The sequence below is a fragment of the Ictidomys tridecemlineatus genome, chromosome 13 (genome assembly GCF_052094955.1).
Source record: "Ictidomys tridecemlineatus isolate mIctTri1 chromosome 13, mIctTri1.hap1, whole genome shotgun sequence".
Lineage (NCBI taxonomy): Eukaryota > Metazoa > Chordata > Mammalia > Rodentia > Sciuridae > Ictidomys > Ictidomys tridecemlineatus.
Window position 1 is genome coordinate 77243734 of NC_135489.1, and position 10750 is coordinate 77254483.

The 10750-nt window shown below is 32.4% G+C and overlaps 1 long non-coding RNA gene and 1 pseudogene across 4 annotated transcripts in view; one reads left to right on the forward strand and one right to left on the reverse strand.

Moving 5' to 3' along the window:
• LOC144369926 (uncharacterized) overlaps positions 1-10246 on the forward strand; it is a 35094-nt gene extending 24848 nt beyond the window's left edge. For all 4 annotated transcript variants that reach the window (XR_013429768.1, XR_013429770.1, XR_013429769.1 and 1 more), the window contains one exon: positions 9726-10246. This is a non-coding gene — a long non-coding RNA (uncharacterized LOC144369926). The remainder of the gene's footprint in view (positions 1-9725) is intronic.
• Positions 3935-5070, reverse strand: LOC144369924 (complement component 1 Q subcomponent-binding protein, mitochondrial pseudogene; annotated as a pseudogene).
• Positions 10247-10750: the final 504 nt, after the last annotated feature.

Sequence of the window (10750 nt, forward strand, 5' to 3'; positions counted from 1 at the left end):
TAATATTAAAGCCAAGTATTTTAAAAAATGAAAAATAGAAACCAAAATTATAATATATATTTTTCATTAAATTATACCAACTTAAAAAACTGCTTCACATTTCAAGTGACAGATGAAATAGTGTAAGTTCATAATAATGTCTAATTACAGTAATCAAAAAATTAAGTTCTAAGTCTGAGAAAATGATTTTATTTCTTTAAAACGCATCAACTCCCATCATCTTGTGTTAAATGCACTGTGATTTTTAACCATCTGTTTGAAACAAAACAAAAATATATGACCTGGAAAGATTTAGTGCTGGTATAAAAGACTGGTTAACTATCAGAAGTTAATTATCAATATAATTAATTACATTACACGACTGAAGGAGAAAATAGAAATGTGTTATCATTTCAGAAGATATTTGGAAAAAGCATATGATATAATAGACACTAAATTTAATTTAAAAAATAAAATCTTGGTAAACAAGAAATAGAAGGATATCATTCTAACCTTATGAAATATATTTAGAAAAAATCATATGGAAAATATCACATGAATAGTGACATTTTGGTTGTAGTACTATCAAAGCAAGAGTAAGATAATTGTGACTGTTAGGTCAAACATTGTACTGGAGATCCTTGCAATAAGACAAGATAAGGAATAAGGGCACAAGAATAAGAACAAAAAAGACAAAATCAAAAAGGTTTTCTTTAGTAGCAAGAAAGGAGAGCAAATTTCTAGGACAAAAGACCAAAAATTAATAGCTTCCCAGTACACAGTGGAAACTAGTTAGAAAATACTATTGTAACAGCAGGAAGTAAAAAACAACAACAACAAACATCAAGCAGGACTTTTGTTGTTGTGAAGGTTACAAACATTGTTGAAGGACATATAAGAAAACCTGATTAAATGTTAACATGCCCTAAGTTCACCAATGGGGAGACTCAATATTATAATTAATTATCCATTAACTGTTGTGGAAATTAAGGCAATTCAAATTAAAATCCCACAGGATTTTATATGCAACCAGATAGCACTTGACCAAATTAATAACTATCACATGGAAGAAAAGAAAATGTAAGCACCTACCTCATAACAAAATTAAATTTCCAGTGCTTCAAGAATCTAAAATGTGAAAATTCTTAGAAGATCTCATGAAAAGGATAAAATTTTAAACTTTAGATATCATAATCATAACAGAAATATTAATACATATCTTCACGTATACTTCTCAATAACTTTTGTAGCCAGGCATTTAAAATTACAGAATCAGTTGGAAAAGTAAAAAAAAAATACATTGATGGTGAGTAGTATCTCTAATCAGAAGATTTCTATTCATTGAGAATTAGTTTAATAGGATATTCAAGCACCTAGTATCTTTATTAGTATCTATATTTTCTACACAGAGCCTGGCATGAAAAGCATAATATATGTCCTCTAAAAATTAAATATCTCTTTCTTCACATGATATTAAATCTGCATATGTCTGTCAAGGCACTCCTATCCATTGGACACTTACTATTTTCAAAACAATGTAAACACCCCCAGAACACAAAAGTAATCTTTCACAAAAATGGGCATGAATCAGTCAACTGTGCTTGCTCACAGAAAACAATTACTTTTTTGAAGAGCATTAGGTTACAGATGAAGCATCCCTGTATCATTTTGCGGAAAGAATTATAAACATGGTCAAACTGAACATCCACAGAATATGACATTTCTTTGCATTGTTGTTTTAAGACAAACAAGGAAAACATTTTAAGTATGTTGTATGTTCACAAAATGATGCTAACATTGTAATCCTGCCTCAGAATTTCCATAGTTTAACAATCACCCTAAGAGAAATATATTTAAATCACATGAGCACACAATTCACAAACATGAAATACTAATGGTTAACAAAAATGGTAGGTTAAACTTCATCAGTATTCCAGAATATGCAAATTAAAACAAAGACTCTAAACCTATAAAATGATCAGAGCAGAGCAGAAGACATTCTTTGAAGTTCCTAGTGCAGACATATATTAAGTCCCTACTGTCTACATGGAATGTTCATCAAAATGGATATTTGAAAAGAAAATTTAAAATCATCTAATGGACAAATCTTTTATTTTTATTTTTTATGGCAAATGTCATGATTTTATACTACATCCATGTCCTGGTAGATGGGCTACAGCGAGAGTGCTCTGTTAATACAGTTCAAATATATTTTCTAAAAACATAGTTATGTAGAAGTTTAATTTGTTAGAGATTCTATAAATAATGGTACGTTCTTAAAATTTGCTATAGCAAATTAACTTGTCACATAGGAAATGGAAGATCACCTCTTAAATTGTATTTGAGTTCAAAGCCCAAATAATCTCCCAATGCCCAGAACTAAATCTTCACAAATCCACTGTATCCAGTACTTTGGTACTTAAAAAATGAGGAGTTGTCCCGGTAAAATATAAAATGTACATTTCATTTTCTTTGGTTCAATCATTGCAAACCCCAATTCATGTTATATAGAAAGGCAGATCAGGTCAAATTTTACTGGGAAGGAATGGGAAACTAAATTTTGGTGCTTTTTGAAATTATTAGTTTCAAAAATACAGAGAAACATAACTTTTCTTAGTAGAGGCTGTGTATGCCAACTAATGCATTGGCACTTTAGCTTCTAGCTGACACCAAATAAATGAATCAAAGAAAAGTAAAAATGCAAAAGTATATGAACAATATCTTTACCTTTTTTTGTATTTAGTTGCCAATTGGTTTCTCAGTGCAACATTTTGCTTGCCACCATTTCCTTACAGAGGTTAAGTCTAACAATATATTCTAATAACATCATTTTACTAAGAATATGGTCTCTTGAGCTAGTGTTTAAAGTATTATACAAATGTTTTAAGATCCCATGTTAATATAATTATCACATCTGAAAGTTACTACCAGTGCTTTGGTATACAAAAAGAGAAACAAAACAAAACAAAAAAGCCAGTAATGGTTTAACAATACTACAAAACAGGTGGGTTAATCAGTGTACTCACTCATTCATGCTTTCCACCACCCATCCCCCAAGAAAATAAAATACATATTTTTCATACTTACAATTTTTTTAAATTTTTGCTACCTAGATCCAATTTATTCTGCAAAACAGTTTTTTTTAATTATCTCATTGCTTCTTCATTTATTTATTTATGTTTTTATTGGTTGTTCAAAAACATTACAAAGCTCATGACATATCATCTTTCATACCTTTGATTCAAGTGGGTTATGAACTCCCATTTTTACCCCAAATACAAGTTGCAGAATACTCACAATTTTTTAAAAAATCAAGAAAAATGTTTTCTTCAAAGAATTTTTCCCCCTCCATTTTTTTTTTGCTCTGAAAAAAGAGAATTATTTGTTAGCAGCAGCATTTGCTGAATGAAACATTTCTTGAGATAAAGTTGCATGGCAGGTGGAGAAGAAATTTTGCCACCTGTTTGCATAGTCATTTGAATTTGACTGCTAAATCTTTCAAAGTATTTCCTTCCACCCTTAAGAAATTAATTAAAAACTGGAGATGGTAGAAATAATTTTCATTGTTTTCCAGATATATTCAAATTATGCATACAACATTGAATTCTAAAGATATTAATAACTTTTCTACTGTCCTTTATCACCCCTCCCAAACAAAACTTGAATGTTAGACCACAAGAATTTTTGCAAAAACACACACAGGCTCATCTTCTGTTATGAAGAATTAGGAGAATATTTTAAATAAAAATCAGACTTAGAATTTCCAACTCCTGAAATGAATTAACATCTATAAAATAAACTTGTCTTGTTTATTGAAAAAAATGGGGAAAAAACCTTTAAATCTTTGAGCATTGAAAGATCTGTCCTCCAACTAAAGTGTAAAATGTTATCAGGTATCTTTATATGAAGAAATTACAAATATCATACGAACCTCTTTTTTTGGAGATAAAATAATTTTATTGTCCATCATTATGTTATACAAAAATCTAGAAATAATAGGTTTGTACAGGAAAACTACCAAATGAATAGTAAATGAGAGCATGATAGCAATAATTTAAATGTGCTTATTCTGCCCCACCCCCATGATGTTAGGATGACATCCAATTCAAAGCACACGGTCTGGTGTAAGGGTAGTTTTTGTTCACTGGTCAAAGCTCACCATAATATTAAGGCCTTCAAGTGTCTCTGATTGCTCTAGTGGCTCTTGACAAAACTTTTGAGGTCTTCAAGAAAATTAATGTACTCCTGGTGCCAGGGCTGTGCTGAGTTCCACCACCTCATCTGCAAAAGTGTTGTCCACCCCTCGGTCTGCAAGGAAATCCATTAGGTGGTCATACAAGGCTCAGTCTAAGGAATCTGTGTTCAGAGTGTAAATAGTCTTTTCATTCAGACTCGCCAGTGGTTTGAAAGTTAACTTCCTTAATAGAGAAGATGTCATTCTAGGCTTCCTCTTCTTGTCCAATCTCATCCTCTGGATACTGACAGTCTAGTACAAGAGCTTTCTAGCTATCGCCCTCCGTAATTTCAACCACACAACTGGGAGTGGATCAGTTTAGGTTCCTGTTCTTCAACCTTCTGCCCTTCTGAGGCCTCTTCCTCACCATCAAATGTTGTTGGGATTCTATTGTTAATGTTCAAAGTAATCTTTTCCCCAGCAACTTTCTGTACTGATTTAGTTTCTGTCACGTTCACTCCAGATATCTTGGGAATGGATTTATGCTTCTGGATTTTCTTTTCTTCCTTAATTTCATTTGTCAGGAATTCGACAAAAGCTTTATCTCCTTCCATGCGCAGCGTGCGGTAGCCAGAGCCAAGGGCCCAGAAGGCTGCAAGAGGCCTGGCTGCTGCTCCGACCTGGCTCACACAAAGAGCAGTCTTTAGGGCCCAATGCTGGGCCCCAGGTGCCCACTGCAGCAGTTGCCAGAGGCAAGAGCCGGGCGTGACAGCACAGAGGCAGGCTATGGCGGCACCGGGGGCTCTGGGAAGGCAGCACAGCAGAGGAAGCATCCCAAAATTGGTGGCACAAGTGTGGGAGCTGCAAAGGACAACCCCAGACAAGGCCTGAACCTCTTTCAAGAAGGCATAAATTACTTGTTGCTTAAGATGCTATAAAAAAACGTATCTCCTTAATGTGGTGTTTGCCTATAAGGATTCCAGAGAGACAAAGTTTTAGATGGTTATTTGTATTTTTAATGACATAAGTATAATTAGATATCTATCTGTGTGAAATGATTTCATTAATGGAAACCTGTACCATAGATGATATTTTATAAAATACCTGCTATCTTCCCAAAACTTTCTTTTCTGATGTAGCTATACCAGAGTCCACCAAAGATCAAGATGGTAGGATTATACTAGAAGATGATTTTCCAGAGTAGCTATTGCACATACTTCTTATATGTCTGTCAAATTTAAAATTGAATCACACTAATTAATAGCTCATGTTTATTTTAATATAAGAATAAGATCATTTACCCAGCACCTGCTATGTACCAGGCATTGTGCCAGGCACGTTGTAGTATGCTACTTAATCCTCATGACATCCCCATTCTAAAGACAGGGAACTGAAGCTTAGAGAGTTTAAGGCCTCACTATGAGTCTGATTTTGAACCCACTTCTGAACCCAGAACCCACATTGTTCCCAATGCACAAAACATAAAAATTAAAAATAGCAGATAGCAGAAACTATAAAAAGCAATTCCTGTTTCAACACTTAATTTATAAATACAACAAGGATACCTGAGAGATTCTGTTAGAGGCAAGTGATTTTTTTAGTTTAATTAATTCAGTATAAACACACCTGCTTTGTGTGTCAGGGAGGGGGATAGAGGAGAGGATTGCTAATAGTTATTCAGTACAATTAAATAGGGTAACTGTGGTTGACAAAATAAACTGAGTGTTTTGATGTAGCTAATAGAGGATTTTGAATGTTCCTAACACAAAGAAATGATAAGTGTCTGAGGCGGTAGACATGTCAATTACCCAAATATAAACATTACACACACACACACACTGTATCACATATATGTGTACAATTACTATATCTTATTTAAAAATGAACATATATTTTTAGGCTGCGCACAGAACATGCCCATAATACCAGCTACTTGAGAGGCTGAGGCAGGATTGCTTGAGTCCAGGAATTCAAGATCAGCTAAACAACACAGCAAGACCCTGCCTCAAACAATAAAAATTAAAAATATATTTTAAAAATAAAAAAATCATTGAAGTTATGCACTTTTACCACTCCATTTCCATAAAAACAATGCCAATGCTAAAAATTTCTATTGCATATTGAGTGAGGAGATTGAATGTCCTAAAATGTAACTCAGATTAAATATAGGGAGAATTTTACATTATTGGTATCAGCATTTGAAAGAACAGATTCCACATTCCAATGCCAACCATCACAATCACATAAATAGTACTATGATACAGATGAGAGAATTGGGCTAGATCAATGGAATGATAAATGACATTCCTTAGATAATTAGAATAGGATGAAAGTTAATTATCCAAACTGAAAAGCATATGCACTGAATATCTCAATCTTGCCCTTGAAAAACTTTAAAATTAATGTTTGAACCCTCTACTTACCATATTTCAAGAGTTTAGTTTTCCTTCATCTTATAAAATCCAGATTCTACTAAAACTATATAGAGTCTCACAATGTTGACCAATTAATTCTTTTTTTAAAAGTAGTTGGACACAATATCTTTATTTTTTTTAAATTTTGATGTGATGCTGAGGATTGAACCCAGAGCCTCACACATGCTAGATGAGCGCTCTACTGCTAAGCCATAGTCCCAGCCCCCAAATAATTCTTCTGTTTAGGAAGACTGATTTATCTATTATTTTTCACTATTAATATTTCTTGGACTATTCTGGTGGAAACAAGATATGTAGACAAGCAGATGGACAGATTGGTAAGTGGATGGATGAATAAGTGGAGAAATGGTTGGTAGGTAGGGAAATAGAAATAAAAAATTAAAAAATTTTTAAAAAGATATGTAAGAATTCACTCTATTTCCTTAAGAAGGAATAAACAAATAAGAAAAAATGAATTGATGAATATTGATTCTATATTGACTATGCAATCAAAAAAACAAACAAACAAAAAAACCAAATCTCAAAGCTCTTCTTGTCCTTAAGAAGCCACATAAAATAAGGAAGTGTACAAGCGACAGTGTTTTGTTTTTAAAATATTGGGTGTTGTATCTGTTGTATTAAAAACATATGGCTGATTTGATACTGAAGTTTTTTGATATTCATTGACATTAGAGATGCCTCTATGTGGGAAGATGGTGATATGATGTAGGTTGAGAGAAAGCATGTGCTTCCATTGCTGTCAACAGTCCCTCTCACAATGCACAGAGGAAATGGTTACAATCCTCTGGCTGCACATAAACCCTCTACCACAATCCTCCACCCTACTGCTAACAGCATGCCTGCCCATTGAGAAGTGTGACTATACCTACAGCAACAGCTTGCCTTCTTCAATCCCAGAATGAAGAAACTGGAACAGGCATTTAAATCCCTCCAACACCCAGGCCAACTTTTTCTAAAGGAGTTCTGCTTCCAGATGATATGGTAATCAATGTGTCATTTTACTCCCATTATCTGTAGCTTACTAATTCTGAAATGTCACAATTGTGCCATGGTGTGTTTAAATTGAAAGTCATGTTATAAACAAATTGGGTTTCACCTGCATAAAATTTCAGTTTTTTAAATATTCAAACATCCAAGTTATCCAATTTTAGTGTTTATTATAAAGACAGATTTCATACACCCAAAAACCAATTAGAAATCACTGGGACAAATCCATTTGGGAAAAGGAAAAGCATTAATAAAGTACTTTTAAAAAGATAAAGAAAATCCTTTCCTTTTCTGAATTTCCCAGTTATATTCAACTTTACATAATTCATGACCAGGTCTTAAGGGAATGTTTATTTCTCTCTTAAAGTAAACATACATCCAACAATAAATATCAGAAATCACAACCTTCAAACTTACCAGCATCTCTAATTATATCAATGAATATAAAAATTTCAGTATCAAATCAATCATATGCTTTTAATACAATTGCCAGTATTTTTTAAAATAAGAATGAATAATATAAAAAATGGAAGACAGGCTCTCAACCTCATAAGTTTGGGAATTCCACTTAGTATTGTTCTCTCAAGTTCATCTCACATATGGGGCTTATGGAAGCAAAGATTCTAAGTTGTCATTTTTCTCCTTTTTTATATCTGTCTTACAATTAAAGGTACATTACATTACATTAAAGGGTATTTTTTTCTTAAAAACTTTGTTATAAATGTGAAATTATCCTTCTGTACTATTTTCTCCAGAAAGAAACATATATATTGCTGGCCTTAAGCTATTTGTTAGGAAAAGCAAAAATCCATACTATCACTTATAGTCCACTCATCTATTCAAAAACAATGATCATACTTCAATTTTATAAATGCAGTTTTTAATCCTAGAAATGGTATTGGATTTTTCTCCTAAAATGCCTTCCAGACCATTTTACTACACTCCTAGGAAACTATTTTAATGAAGATTACTACAGTGCTAACTTCTAGATCACAAGTAATTTCATATTCTAGCCACAGTAAATTGTGTTAAGTGAATAATGAAAACTGTTCTTTAAAAACTCTTTTATAAGTCTTTGTCCATAGTGCATTAATTCTAAGGAAGGAGTCAGTTGGGCAAAGTATTTTTGTGCCATGCATTAAAACAATTAAAATTTCTTAATAAAATTTTTAATGTTTCCCTGGAAGCCAGACTGGTGTATGGGGTGGAAGAGAGATGAAAATTATAAATCACTGGGGAGTTTATTTCTTTGAGAGTAAGATTTTTTAAGAAATACCATGGGCTCTGGTTTATTAGGTAGAAATGACATCATTTATACAGACCATATCATTTGATGACATATTGCCATATGTATCAAACATTCAAATTCTTGATTTAAGTGGAAATTTTAAATAAAAGATAATTGGAGCATTTTGGGTTGTATGAGTATATGTTTTGAAAAAGCATCCTATTAATTGTGAAATAATTAAGTATAACCTTAATTTGTCTGAGATAGAAGCATTTATTTCTTCCTTCAATATAGACATTTAAACAATTGTTTCACACCTAAATTATAATTTCTGACTCACAGATTGGAGATAAGAAGCAGACAAAGGAAGTCAAGAGTCAACCAGAAAGCCAGAATAGCAGGGAGTTGAGGTGTTAAGAGTCTGCCCAGCTAGTTGGAAGATGTTATTCCAAAGTTTACTGCACTCATCTCCATGAGCTATTTCTTGAAGTTATAATCACTTTTAAATCTTCAAAATCCAGTCTTTTCATAGACTCAAGATACTCTACAGGGGAATGCATTTCACTACATATTTCTTAATGGCCGTTCTGGAAGCTTGGTTAGTCAAAAGAAATTTTAGGAATCTCAAATGTATCTGATGTCATACATTCAAGAGAGACATACAAAGAATATTTTGGATTTTTTAAAAATAATTTTAGTTGTAAATGGACATAATGCTTTTTATTTATTTATTTTTATGTGTTGCTGAGCATCAAACCCAGTCTCTCATGCTGTGAAGCAAGCATTTCACCACTGAGCTGCAACTACAGACCAAATATTTTAGATTCTAAAAGAAAATTGTTATCATCAAAATACTTGTCATCTTTGACCACTGACTCTTCCCCATCTCTCATGTCTAATCAACTTTTTTTTTTAATTTCAGATTGAACTCGGGAGCACTTAACCACTGAGCCACATCCCCAGGCCATATTTTTTTTTTTTTTTGTATCTTGTTTAGAGACAGAGTCTCACTGAGGTGCTTAGGGCCTCAATAAGTTGGTGAGGCTGGCTTTGAACCTGCAACCCTCCAACCTCAACCTCCAAAGCCACTGGAATTACAGGAGTAAACCACTGCAGATGGCTTCAACTTTTAAGTACTACATCTCTCTAGAATGTTTTTACCCTTCACCTCCTCTTCACTGCCTCTACCATACTTCTAGTCTCTACTAAAAGTTACTTGGATTTGGTTATGATTACAAATTTCATAAACATTATGGCATAGCTTTACATATTATGATTATATTTATAGCTTTGACTATAAAATGATTGATTGTAAATCATTCCCTTGCTCAAAACTATGCAATGACTCACTACTCTCTAAAAAACAATCAAATCCTACACTCTTATATTTAAAGTTTCTTCACCAAGCTCTCTTTGACTGATTCCACATTCCAACAAATGATTCAAAATAAATTATATATATATATATATATATATATATATATATATATATATATATATAATTAGAGAATAAACAAAAATATAAATTAATATTTCAACATAATAATTTTTCCTTTAAAGTACATTGCTTATACATATTCACAGCTATGACTTTTTGTCTATTGCTAACCAAGTAATGTGGAAAAACCATTTTATTTAAACATTTTTAGTAGAAAATTCATTTCATGTAAATCTAATATCTGCTAATCTTATAATTTAACTGCATTGAAGCACTTTAAGTATAAAAACTTCAAACATAAGTAAATGTGGATGATTTTTTGAGTACTAATTTTAAATATATTTTTTCTAAACCCTAGTCAGGTTTCTTTTTCTCCTAGTCAGCCATTCTTTTTATCAAATTCCTCACATCAAACACACTATCCTTTAAGTGCAAGCATACTAGCTTCAAGATATAAATTTGTCTCAAATAGTTTTCTCTGTTTTGATAAAAGATGTGAAAATAACTCA